We start from the raw sequence: 14,553 nt of genomic DNA, 5'->3' as shown, positions 1-14,553 counted from the left end.
AAATGATTAATAGTAGGATATCTTCGGTTGATCTACATACTTTTAATGAGACCATTTTACTCTGCCTTGTTTAGCAAAAAGGATAATCCTTCTGCACAGAAAAGAAAAAGGTAGGAAGATAAAGGGTATCCTTGACGGATACCTCTATTTGGTTTAAAAAAAATAAAAAGTTGACCTTTAACAATGACAGAGTAAGAAAATGTAGTCACTACCTCCTGTATTCAACCAATCCACCTAGATTCAAATTCCATATTCTCCAAAATGAACCAAAAAAATGCCACTCAACATGATCCTAGGGTTTACTCATATCCAATTTAATAGCCATTATAATCGATAGGTCCCTCTTCTTTGTCTTTAGATAGTGCATACATTCATGAGTGACTAGAATATTATCTGAAACTGAAGCTCTTGAGTAGTCTACCACTGACAAAAAAATTGCAGACAACCTTAAAAATATCCTTCCCTACTAAACTCCAATAGAATTGAAATAATTTAGTCGTAAATCCATTATCACCAGGGGCGCTCTAGGGGTGAACACTAAAGACCGCACATTTTATCTTATCAAAACTAACCATTCTAGTTAATTTTATGATCATGGTTGCTGAAATTTTGGTTTCAAAATCTTCGAATGCATATGCTAGATTAGCTTGGTCAATCAATGTGAAGATATCTTTGAAGTATGTTTAGTTACTTGTGCAATTTTCTCATGAGTGGTAGTATATGTACCATCATTCTTTTTTAGTTTCCAAACTTTATTTCTCTAGATTCTGGATTGGAATGATTGGTGAAAGAAACTTGTATTTATGTCTCCTTCTTTTACCCACTTTACACGAAATTTCTCTAGCTTTCCTTATTTTATCCGCAAAGAATTATCCACCAGGGGGCAGATTTAGGAAGGAAAATTCCCCCGCGGGGAACGAAAACGGAGACCCGTATAATAAACGGAACGGGGGCAGGGATAGAGATCCCCATCCCATGGGACCTGTATGTATTAGTTTCCCTCAATGTAACCCTAGCCTCACTGCCTCTGCCTCACATCACACTTTCTTCAAACATGAAATCCTAGCCTAGTCCCTTCTCTTCAGACTCCAAGACTACCACACCCACTCTCTTCTTCAATTTTTCACTGCTGCCCGCCGCTCCCATAATCCCCTCACCATTGCACTACCCCTAAACCCCCCTTACCGTCGCAGATTACCTCCCCCAAAAGAAGGAACATTGTCGCCGTTTTCGTCATAGCAGTGAGAGTTTTCTCAACGCCATCTTCGTCGCACCACTGTAGCAGGGAGGGTTCTTTCAACGTTGTCTTCGTCACAGCAGGGAGGGTCGTCATCACCATCTTCGTCGCAGCAGTGAAGGTCACCGTCTTTGTCGTTCTTCATTGCCATCGTTAGCCTCCACCACTGGCTCCTCCTCCTTCTGTTAAGTAACCTTCTGTAATTTTTATTTACGTTGAAGTATTTGTTAATTTTTATCTTCTGTGGATTTGCTACTATCCTATGTTTTGTGTGTTTTGTTTCCGTTGTCAAAATGATTTCTGTGATTTGCTATTATCGGTGCCTCTATAGATTTGTTGTTATCACTGTCTCTATTCTACATGTTTTGATTTTGTTATCAATTTTTCTAAAAAAAATTGTTTTAAAAAGAAATTCACGGATATCCGCAGCCCAAGTCCCCAGTGGATATGAAGTCCCCATTACCTGTCACAGGAACGGGGCGGGGATGGAGATAGATAATGGAGGCTGAGGGCGGGGGCGGAGGGCATGTCCCCGCTCCCATGAGGACCCATTGCCATCCTTAAACAATCCTCTAATCATAAAATAATAAGATTTTAACTTACTTTTCACCAGATGAGATTGATTTTTTGTTTCACATATAAACACAATCTCGGAGGAGTGTGATTGGCACATCTCTTTAAGGTTATGGACGGTCAGGAGTCTCTCCAAACTCTGATAGTTCCATGAAATAACTCTCATGGAAAATTAAAGGAAAGGAATAAAGAAAGAAATTGACAAAAGTCAAACATTGACCTAGACGGCACAGAAATTCTGTTTTAAGAAAAACCTTAGCATAGCAATTTGAAAGAGTACATACTCGTTGTACTCCACTTTGACATGGTTTTGAGACTAAATGTTATTGGGAATAGATGTATTAATAACAAAAATATTGATATTTTTTGTGTCTTACACACACACACATATAAATACATAGATTTTAATTTTGATGCATTGAAAATGTAAAATATCTTATACAGTCATCTAATTATATATGTTCTCTCGGGTAACTAACTATTCACGTAATCAATATAAAAGGTAGTTATTTTTGCTAATGTAAGTTATGTAATTAGATACATTTGTAAAACTATAAGAAATGGGAAGATAAGATTTTTTTTCACTTTGAGTGTGTAAACCTTGACTATAAACTTTGTAAGGAGAAATCTCCGGCACCCACTAATACTAGCACTCGGACCAAGATAGCATTATACAAACAGTGAAAGAAATCCAACCGTTTAAATATAATGTTTATTAATTCTCGTATTTCAATTAGTATCCGTAATTCAATTCCTGATTGTAAGAATGTCAAGGATTACATGAAGACTATTGATGTACAGATTGAGTCTTTTAATAAGGCACTTGCAAGCATCCTAATTGCAAAATTGTCATCCATAAAGTTTACTGGTGTAAGGAATATACGTGAGCACATTATGAGGTTGAGAGACATAGCAGCACAACTGAAGACTTTAGAGATTGAGATCTCTAACTCATTTTCTGTTGCATCTTATTTTGAATTCCCTTCCTATCTAATATGAACCATTTAAGATGTCTTATAACACACAAAAAAGTAGTCCATTAATGAATTACTAGTGATATGTGTGCAAGAAAAAGAAAATTTAGTTTAGAAACTTGATGAAAGTGTCCTTTTAATGACAAATGAAGGGGTAAGAAGTAAGTTCATAAGAAGAAAAGAAAGGGTATTACATCCCATCTTATGAAGAAAGAAAATGCATGGTATTTTTTTTTTAAAAAGACACATGAAAAAGAGTGCCTAAAGTTTAAGGCTTGACTCGAGAAGAAAGATACTAAAATTTATGATCTTATTCCTTCAGTATGTTTTGAATTTAATTTTGTTGAAATATATCATGACACTTGATAAATTGATTTTAGTGCTAAAATTCATATTTTAAATACCATGTAAGGTTTTATAAAGAAAAAGAAACCGATAGGAAGTGAACTGAACTTTTATATGGATAATTGGATACGTTCACGTGTGGAAATTGTTGGAACATTTAGGCTTGTAAAATAGGGATTATATATAAATAAATACACTACTTGGGTTTTTGTACAAATCAAGTAAAGCCTCAACTTCATTCTCAATAATTGTCAAATGGTAAATGAAGAATAAGAGTTAAGCCAATGTAATTAATTTGAGAAGCACACAGTAAAGCCACAAAAGAGGAACAGAACATAGAAAATAGAATATGTAAATCAAAATATAAACTAATAGCAATGTCATATTTAAAGTTAGCCATAGAAGTGAATGAAAGAAAATAGAAAATAGAAAATAGAAAATAGAATAAGAAAACAGCCATCAAAGTCAATAAAAAGGAAAGAAAGGAGATTAGAGTTACCTACACAGCTGAGGTGAGATCGAAGAGAGAAACACGACAACTAATAGATATAACGTTTCTTCTAAGCAAGCACTAGTGCTTTCTGTGAGTGAGAAACGCATATTAGAGTTCTGAAGGGAGCGATGCGAGCAACACATGGAGAAGATCCAAGAACGGGTGTGATAGAGATTCAGTGCAACAGAGATTCGGTCCGATGGCAGTGTAAGGCTGAGAGGCTAAGAGGCTACTGACATTGGATAATGGAACGTGGCACGGATACAACACCCAAAAAACAAAGCCTTGCGGTAGAGAACCCTAAAACAGATAGAGTGATGGAATAGATGCTTGCGAGTTCAATAAGGATGAATGGAGTAAGAACAGAGTAGTGATAAGCCCAGAAAGTTAATGACGACATTGCAATTCAGACGCAGACAGATAGGAGCAAATTTTCGTTCCCTCCTATTTCTACCCTCTTCAAATTTACGTTCTCTATTAAACCTATAGTGCTAACAATAACAACATACAATTTCAATTTTTGTCTCCATTTTATTTTTAATTTATTATTATTACTTTTATATATTTTTAAATTAATTTATTAGATTAAAATATGAGATTAAAATAGTAATTTAGGACTAAATTAACCCAATAAAATTATTTTAAAAACACATAAAATTGTGATTTGTTAAATTATAAATTAATATAAAATAATTATTCTACTTTAAAATTAAAAATAATTTATTTAACTTAGGTCGCACATGATGACCGTGACTATAGATGTTTGTAACTCACGAATTAAAATCATGGTCATAGATCCCTTTTAAAATAGTGACTATAAATCTTTTTATGTCCCTTTTTAAAACGATAATTATAGATATTTTAAGTCACACTTTAAAACCGTGAGTATAGATTCTTTAGGTCACACTTCATAATCGTGACCATAGATCCCTTTAGATCACGAATTAAAATCATGGCTATAGACCTTTTTTAGGTCACTATTTTATAAAACCATGAGTATAGATCTTTTTAGGTCACTCTTTAAAACCGTGACTATAAATATTTTGAGGTCACTAGTTAAAACTGTGACAATAAACTCTTTGAGGTCACATTTTTTTGAAAAATTGTGACTATGAGTACTTTTTGGTCACACTTCTTAACGATGACAATAGAAAGTATGACCTAAAATTTAAAATAATTTTATTGAAAAATGGTCACGATTTTATAAATATGTATCATAATCTACACCGCTACTTTAAATTGTATTAGAAGGTCCTCTCCTGTATCTCCTATCCTGATAATATCTCTCCATACACTTTTTTTAGTTATCTCCTTATCACAATTCAATCTGATTACAACATACTTTTCATAATATATTTTTAACCCTAAAGCAGCTCATAACTTTACAAAATCCTTCAATAGTTCACCACAATATTCAAATTGTAAGGACAAAACAGGATTGAATCATCAGTGAATTGTAGATGAGATAATTTTATTAATTTAATCGTGTTGTTTTCCACCTCCAAAGGCTTGATCCTCCTCGCCCCCTCAATCTTTGAAGCATTCAGTTGAGGAAATCACTAATCAACACAAAAAAAAATAGTGATAGAGGATCACCTTATCATAGTCTATTAAAATTGAAAAAGTTTTGTCGGACTTTTATTTACTCATGAATTTGTCCACAAATATATAAGAAATAATCAAACAAAGATTGAAAACTAAACAAAAGTTTCTTACTCTATAACATACAAACATAAACGGTAAATAAAAAATTATATATAATGTCCATGAAGATATAAAAAAGAATCAACATAATTAGTGAAAAAAATATGATATAAATTCTTAAATTTATTGATAAATCTCATCATACATAGCTATTGTTACAATATGAATGTCCATTCAGTGTCTACTCAGCATAATCTATTCTTCCAATCAAGTATTTTTGGAAAGTACATACATTAAAGAATAAACCGTGCATGTTTTCTAATATTTTAAAAAGTGAAACCTTGCACATGTATAAATAGAGACATAGGTTGAGACATTTGACACACAATAAAATATAAAAACACTTTCCCTCTCTCTCTACGCGCAATATATAGAGTTCTTCTTTCTCTTTTCTCTTCATATACTATAACATATAATATTAGTAAATATATTAATCATCCCTTTTATATTGAGATAATAATCGTGGTGAATATTATTACTAGAGTTATCCAATTATATTTTTTTATTTTATATTTATTTTTCTTCCTTATTTATTTATTTTACAACACGTTATCAGCACGAGACTCTGATCAAATTTTAGGAAGACTCAGGTAACAAATTTTCATTATGTCAAAACTCTCTCATCTTAAATTTAATGCTCTTTGTATATCTGGAAATAACTATTTATCATGGACACTAGATGCTGAAATTCATCTTGATTCAATGGATCTTGGAGATACCATTAAGGCGGAAAATAATACATCCTAGAAGGATAAAGCCAAAGCCATGATTTTTCTTCGTCGTCATCTTGACGAAGGATTGAAAAATGAATATCTCACATTAAAAGATGCTACAGATCTGTGAAAAAATCTTGAAGAAAGGTATAATCATCAAAAGACAGTGATATTTCCTCAAGCCCGATATGAATGGACGCACTTGGTCATAATATATGAATAAATCCAGCCATCTTTCAGTAAAATAGAGTTCATTACCCTTTCGTTGAACTCTTACATTCATGTAATTAAAACCCGGATCGGATCACTAAATACAACTTGATGTGGTATTTGATGGATGTGGTGCATTGTAAAAAGTTGCGACAAAAGGACAATCGCGTTGAAAGGTTATGGATGAAAAAAAATTAGTAAGAATAATCATCAAATTATCAAAAGAATAAGTGAATGGCTATATCAATAAAAGATCATAAAAAAATTATAACTTGAACCTTAAAATGATCAATTTCAATAAAAAAATGCATAAATAATACATTCTTAGTTTATGAAATAGTCAAAGAAAAATAACAAATTAAAAAATTAAACAATATATTTTGACTCTAAAATTTAGACTCATAAATAATAAAATATACTATATATATATATATATATATATATATATATATATATGGCACGAAATCAATTATGAAAATATTCAATCAATATATGTGTTATTAATATACAGATGCATAACAAAATTATAAATATAAATATCATATAAATGTTAATTATGTATAATTGATAATTATATTAGAAAGATTAACGATTACAATGACTGATAATTAACATAATTAGATTTAGAATGATTGACCATTAGAATTAGAATTATTTATAATTAAAATTATTGACAATTAGTATTATTATTTATTAAATATTAATTTTTATATAATCATAAAAAAATACTTTTCTAAAATAAATTAACAAACAAAAAAGTATGCATATTAACACATCAATATTTTTATCGCCGGAATACAATCCATTGAAAAATAACATAATGATAATAATTACAATATTGGAGTAAATTATTTAACGAAAAGATTATGATAGTAGACTCCCACATACAACTGTTAGATTAGAATTAAGAGACTGGTTTTATAAGCCATGTTAATTTAAACAAAAAGTATAGATAGGTGAACAATAATTAAAAAAAAAAATTTAAAATTAAAATTCATATTTTTAATTAATTAAATCATTGTTAATAAATTTTAAATTTAAAAAATTAAAATTAGCACTTAAATACATTCATACTACGTATGATTACTTTCAGTTTCAATTCCATCATAACCTCATTTTTTATATATGTCCGCGGCATAGTCCACATAGTCCTCTCCGGTACTCCACCACAACTTGTTATTGTCGCCAAAAACAGCCGTTCAGACGCAGTAGAACGTCGTCGTTCCTCATCACCCTATTCAAACACAGAAAAATTCCGCAGCCTATGACGACGCCATCGTAGCTTCACCTAGCGCCACTGTCCCACAGCAGTCCGTGCTGACACCACCGCAGTCTCACGCCGACGTCGCCACAGCCTCTACGATAGTGAAAAACGAGAAAGTATTTAAGAGAAGAATACATCAAAAATACATGTAATTATATGTTAATAACGTTGATCGACGTGAAATTAATATTACAAACTTAGGAAGTATGATATGTGCATGAATAATGATAGGTACTCAAACCAAAAACTACGCAACAATAAAGTTAGCCATTTTTGTTTCTTTGGGAATAACAAAACAAAAATATTTCTTTTTTTCGTACAGAAAAATGAAAATTGTGGATGATACTCAAAGGATGGATCTATATACATTGTAGAAGGGCAGGTATTCCCACTACGATTTAAATTTTTTTAATAGTATATAATAATAATATTTATTTGTCCTAATTAATATATTAAATTTAATCCCACAATATTTTTTTACTCAATTTTTAATATTTAATAGTCAATTTAAGAATTTTATATTAGATGTTTATTAGAATGATCAATTCTCAATTTAAATGAGATTAGTGTTCTTTCTTAAAAATGAACTCAAAAGATATTATTTATCTTTTTTTTAAATGAGATTGGATTTTGATTGTGTGAAAAGTAAATTTTTAAATAATTATTTAGTGATATATATAGAAAGAGAGACATTTTGATTGTATTGTTAAAAAAAAAATTACTCAATTTTTTTAAAAATATGAAACCTACAAAATAAATTTCTAAATTATATATTATTATTTAAATTATTATTTTAGTGTTTTAATTTATAAATTATATATTTTAAAGACTAATCATATTTTAGAATAATAAAATATAATTATAACAATAATTATGTTATATATACATAAAAAGTAACTACCCGTATAGAATATATATTGAAATACAAAATATACATTGAAAATGAATTAAACAATAAATATATTTATACACAAATACATAATGATTATTGAATAATTTGATAACTGATTTTTATGTACATATAATATTTTTATTAAAAAAATTATTAGAATTTATCTATCTTGTGTTCTAAAGACACATAATAAAATTATAAATTAAAAATATTTTTATTGAAAATACAAAAAATTTTAAATTTTAATGTATTTATTTTACAGTTATTAAATGAAAAATTTTAAAACCTTCAATTAATGGTAAATTTGTCATGTGCCCTTAAGACACATATTAGCTAAACTCAATTAATTATTATTATTTTAAATATATTTTGTCCTCATTATCAAAATTTTCTGGATCTATCCGTCACTGGTGATGCTCATGGTGATAGATAATTGTTGTTCACGTCCTCTGTTTTTTTTTTTTGAATTATTGTTTATTTTACTATATATGCAGATGGTTATTTTTCATTCTAAAGTGAATGTTTATTTAATTCAGATTGGATTTAATTAGGTATAATAAAATTTGCTAGATGTTTATTTTATTAGGTACGTGGATGGTTATTTTTCATTCTAAAGTGGATGTTTATTTAGTTTAGATTGAATTTAAGTAGATATAATAAAATTTGACGGATGCTCATTTTACTAGGTACATGGATAATTATTTTCATTTTAAAATAACGGCTTGATGGAAAAAAAGTTCCATGACGTTGAAGTTGGTTGGTAAGAGAGGGATCGACAGCACAGTGAGACTGTGAGGATTTGAGAATAGGTATGCGACGATAAAAATATTAGAAGGTGAATGATAAAGTGTAAAATATAAAAGTAAAATTTTTCGAAAAATAATTTATAATTGACTTTTTTTTTATTTTCTGTAAATTAAAAATGTAACTCATTATTCACGTTATTTAAATTTTCTATTGTCTATTTAACAGAGTTATAATTTAAAATTTGTACAGTGTTTTCGACTTCATCAATATGATTCTAAGTTATTTTCAAACTACTCCTTGGCTTATGTCAGTTGGTTGGTACCTCATTTGGGAAATAGCCTCCTATATATGCAACTAGCTAGGATGTTTATCAAGAGTCAAACAACGCAGCTTCTTTAATTTCCCTCTTCCTCTCCAAACTACAATTGGTCAACATTTACCAACCTCCCAAGGAGAGTAAATTGGTAGGCTATATATCACAAATTAAATTTTGATGATTAATAACAAAAAATATAATTGCTTAAATATTTTTAAAATATTAGATATATTTTTTTTAAAGTCATAAATGCAAACTTAAAAGATATTAGATAAAAAAAATGTCACAATCGCAGAAATACCTTTTATACTTTAATAATTTAAATATTAACGTATATTTTAAAATTTTATTATTTTAAGTTTTATATTTAAAAAAATTAAATAATTTTTTAATTAACAACACAATCAAATATATTCTTATATATATTAAATGAAAAAAAAATTTAATAGACTCAAATTTAATAATTTAATAAAAATAAATTATTATTATTATTCAAAAAATTTAAATTGAAGCTTAGACACTTATCCCCCATAACCTAACAAGTACATCCCTCCCCGGATGTTGGTCAAACTAAATCATATGAGAAAGAAATTATTCTCTCTCCTACATTCGACCTTGAACCAGCAAAAAAGTTGTGCATTTCATGTTTTTTTTCTAATGAATAAAACAAAAAAAAATTTACAGATTAACAAAATTTTATTTTTGGTTATTATTTTTAGTTATTAATCAAATTCTTTTAGTCAAATAATTTAATAATATATTTTTAGTCTATATTTTTAAATATTATTGATTAATTGTTAGTCAAAAATAATAAATTCTATTAATTTTTTAATATTTTAAAAAAAATGAAAAAAAAGGATTTTCAACGTTTCTATAAGTCTCTCACACTATAAGAATCGAGAAGTGTTGCTACAGAAACTAATTAATTAATCCAACAGTACAAATGCGAAAATTTGTAGATGGAAAAAAGAAAAAAGCCAAAGTTTTTATGGAGAAGAATGCAATTTAATTCGTCTTATGTCCACTTAGCAATTAGAGACATAAAATGGACTCCTAAAAGAAGAGAAATATTTGTCCTTTTTTAAAGTTTATTATTTTTTTACATTTTTGGATTCATAAAATCAGCAATAAAAAAGTCTACGAGTGTCATATAAATTAAGATTTCGGATGAAAATGTATTAAAAATTCTTTTCACAATAATAACAGTTATCATCATAAATATTAGAAATCTTTATGCCGATTATAATTTTTACTCATGTAATTAGAGAGAAGAACAATCTCATAATTATAATAAATAGCTTTTTAAATTTTGCTTGAAATAATTTTTGTTAAAAATGCACGAGTTTTAGAAAACAATATGTGACTCTTTTTCAATAAAGCATTTATTTCTTTTTATTTTGGATTTAATTCCTCTAAAGTTTAAATTTTATTTTCGCTTTAGGCGCACAAAATTTTGTAATAAGACCTTTTTAAATAATTTTTGGCCTTTTTTTGCAATGAAAATATTCTATAATTACTTAAATTTTAAATCTAATTCATTGATTTAATACATATTTTAATTCATTGATTTAATACATATTTTAAATCTAAAATAAATGAATTCAAAGATGAAAGAGAAAATCTTATATGAAATTAATTAAAGATGAAAGAGGAAATAAAGATTGCATTTACTATTGATGTGTAACTCTTTAAATTAAATTAGCAGAGATTTAGTATATGTTGTATGCTTAATAATTTGTAGCATTTATATTATAATAATAAAATAACCAACGTGGATGATTAATACTTTTACGCTTAAGTAAAAAGGGTTAGAATTTATATCTATCTTGTATATGTAATAATTTATTGGTCAATAAATAAAGTTTTAATTCATAGAAGATTAATAAATAACAAATAACAGAATATCCTTTACGTTAATATTAATTGAAATCAAAAGGAAAGTTTTGAATAACCATGATAAATATAACTCATCTTTAAATACTTCTTTTTAAATAGATAATTTATCTCTCCATTTTATTATGTTTTAGAAGAATGGTTGAGATTTTAAAAGGACAACATGCAAATTGGGCTACTATTTTTTCTTATTTTCAAATGGGATACATATAATAAATGGAAAATATTAAAGATCAATACATTTAGTAAAAAAACAAAGAATTGATTAAAAACCTAATATTCATTTTAAAGTGGATATTTATTTAGTTTGAATTAGATTTAAATAGATATAATAAAATTTAATGGATATTTATTTTATTAAGTATGTAGATGATTATTTTCATTCTAAACTAACGGTTTAATAGAAAAAAAATTCAACAACACTGAAGCTGGCTGGTAAAAGGAGCGACCAACGGCACACTGAAAATTTGAAAATAGATATGTGACGATATAAAAATTAGAAAGTGAATGATTAAATGCTAAAGTATAAAAAATAAGTGTATAAGTTTTGAAAAAATAAGGGTTAAGTATGATTTTGGTCCCTAATGTAGGGGCTGAAAATTTCTTTCGTCCTTCGGCTTTTTTTTGCTCGAAAATGGTCCCCAGAGTTTCAGTTTGTTTTAAAATGGTCCTTCGGACCAAAATGCCCCTACCCCTTCTTCCCCAAAATCATGCCACCACCACCACCACCAAAACCAGAACCACCACCACCACTCCCCATCCACTGCCAAACTCAGAAAATCAACATCATCATAAAAGATCCAGAACTCAACTCAGATAAATAAAAATTCAGATCCAGAAATTTCACAAAAAAATTCAATTCACAGAATTCACAGAAGAAGAAGAAGAAGCGGGGGACGGCGGTGGGTGCGGCGGCGGGAAGAAGTGGGGGGCGGCGGTGGGTGTGGCGGTGGGAGGAAGAAGAAGAAGAAGAAGAAGAAGAAAAAGAAGAAGAAGAAGAAGAAGGGGGCGGCGGTGGGTATGGCGGCGGGAGAAGAAGAAGAAGATGAAGAAGAAGAAGAAGAAGGGGGCGGCGGTGGGTGGGGCGGCAGTGAGTGTGGCGGCGGGAGAAGAAGAAGAAGAAAGCGGTGTGGCGGCGGGCATGGGCGGCGGTGCAGCGGCGGGCGGAGGCGGCGGGCAGCGACGGTGCAGCGGCATGGGTCTCCCCCCTCCACCCCCCTCCCCCCCTTTTCTCCCTCCCCACCCCCTCCCTCCCTTTTCTCCCTCCCCCTTTTCTCCCCACCCACCCCCGCTTCTGTTATCCCCCTTTTCTTTCTTTTTTTTCTTTTTTTATTTATTTATTTTATATTTATTTTATTTTATAATTTTTTTTAATAAAGGGTAATTTGGTAATAAAAAAAATATAATTGGTAAAAAGGACGATTTTAAAACAAACTGAAACTTTGGGGACCATTTTCGAGCAAAAAAAAGCCGAGGGACGAAAGAAATTTTCAGCCCCTACATTAGGGACCAAAATCATACTTAACCCAAAAAATAATTTATAATTGACTATTTTTTATTTTCTGTGAATAAAAAATACAGTTCATTATTCACATTATTCAAATTTTTTGTTATGTGCCTAATTGAGTTGTGATTTAAAATTTGTACAATATTTTGGACTGCATCACTATGATTCTGTTATTTCCAAACTACTCCTTGGCTTATCGTCAGGTATTGATTGGTACCTCACTTGGATGTTTTATCAAGAGTCAAACAAAGCAGCTTCTTTAATGTACCTCTTCCTCTCCAAACTACAATTGGTCAACATTTACCAACCTCCTAAGGAGAGTAAATTGGTAGGCTATATATCACAAATTAAATTTTGATGATTAATAACAAAAAAATATAATTGCTCAAATATTTTTAAAATATTACATTTAATTTTTCTAAAGTCATAAATACAAACTTAAAAGAGATATTAAACCTAAAAAAATGTCTCAATTGCGAAAATACCTTTTATATTTTAATAATTTAAATATTAATAACGTATATTTTAAAATTTTATTATTTTAAGTTTTATATTTTAAAAAAATAATTTTTTAAGTATCAACACAATCAAATGTATTCTTTTATATATATATATATATATATATATATATATATATATATATATATAAAATGGAAAAATATTCTACTAGACTCAAATTTAATAATTTAATGAAAATAAATTATTATTATTATTATTATTCAAAAATTTAAATTAAAATTTAGACATTTATCCCCCATAACCTAACAAATACGGGTGTATTTGGTAACCACGTTGAAAGAGAAAAAGTACGTTACAGTTTCTTGAATGCTTCCATTTTTTGTTTGACTAATTTTTTTATCTATAAACACAGAAGTAATTTTGGTTACAAAATCATGTTTACAAGAAGAAAGAATTTTTAACTTCTGCGTTGCACTAACTGGTTTTTAGCCATTAACATTTAACTTTTATTTTTCTTTTATCAACTTTATCCTTTATACATATTATTATATTACTTATAGAATTCTTATTATTTCTCTTTACATGAGTTTTTTTTTTCTATTATTTATTATTTATATTTTTTACTAATTTTTTATTTGACATTATATATTTTTATAATAGTAATTTTTGTGCATTATATTTATTATTATCTTTTTATAATATAATTTATTGATCTCATTAGGTAAAATAAATTAAACAAAAAAAATTAACCATAAATAATAATAATAATAAAAAATTATAACATACTAAAAAAGAGTACTAAAAATACTAAAAATACTAAAAATATACTATATAAAACATATAAAAAAAATATTAAAAAAATTAAATATATATAAAAAAATAACATTATAATTTAATATCATGTCCTTTTTAATAATTATCTATCTAAAAGTGATTTTAACTAATATTATCTAAACAATATTTATTTTGTCAAAATCAATTTTAATATAGAATTGCCAAACATAAATCATATTGACACAAACTTACTTCTACCCAAAATTAATTTTATAAAATCACTTTTATTCAAACTCCAATTTAACCAATCTTAATCCAAACTCACGCTACATCCCTCCTTGCATGTTGGTTAAATCATATGAGAAAGAAATTATTCTCTCTCCTACATACCACCTTGAACCAGCAAAAAAAGTAGTGCATTTCATGTTTTTTTAACAAAGAAAAAAAAGTTT

Source organism: Arachis stenosperma, chromosome 4 (genome assembly GCF_014773155.1).
Source record: "Arachis stenosperma cultivar V10309 chromosome 4, arast.V10309.gnm1.PFL2, whole genome shotgun sequence".
Classification (NCBI taxonomy): Eukaryota; Viridiplantae; Streptophyta; class Magnoliopsida; order Fabales; family Fabaceae; genus Arachis; species Arachis stenosperma.
This window is presented reverse-complemented; position numbering follows the sequence as displayed.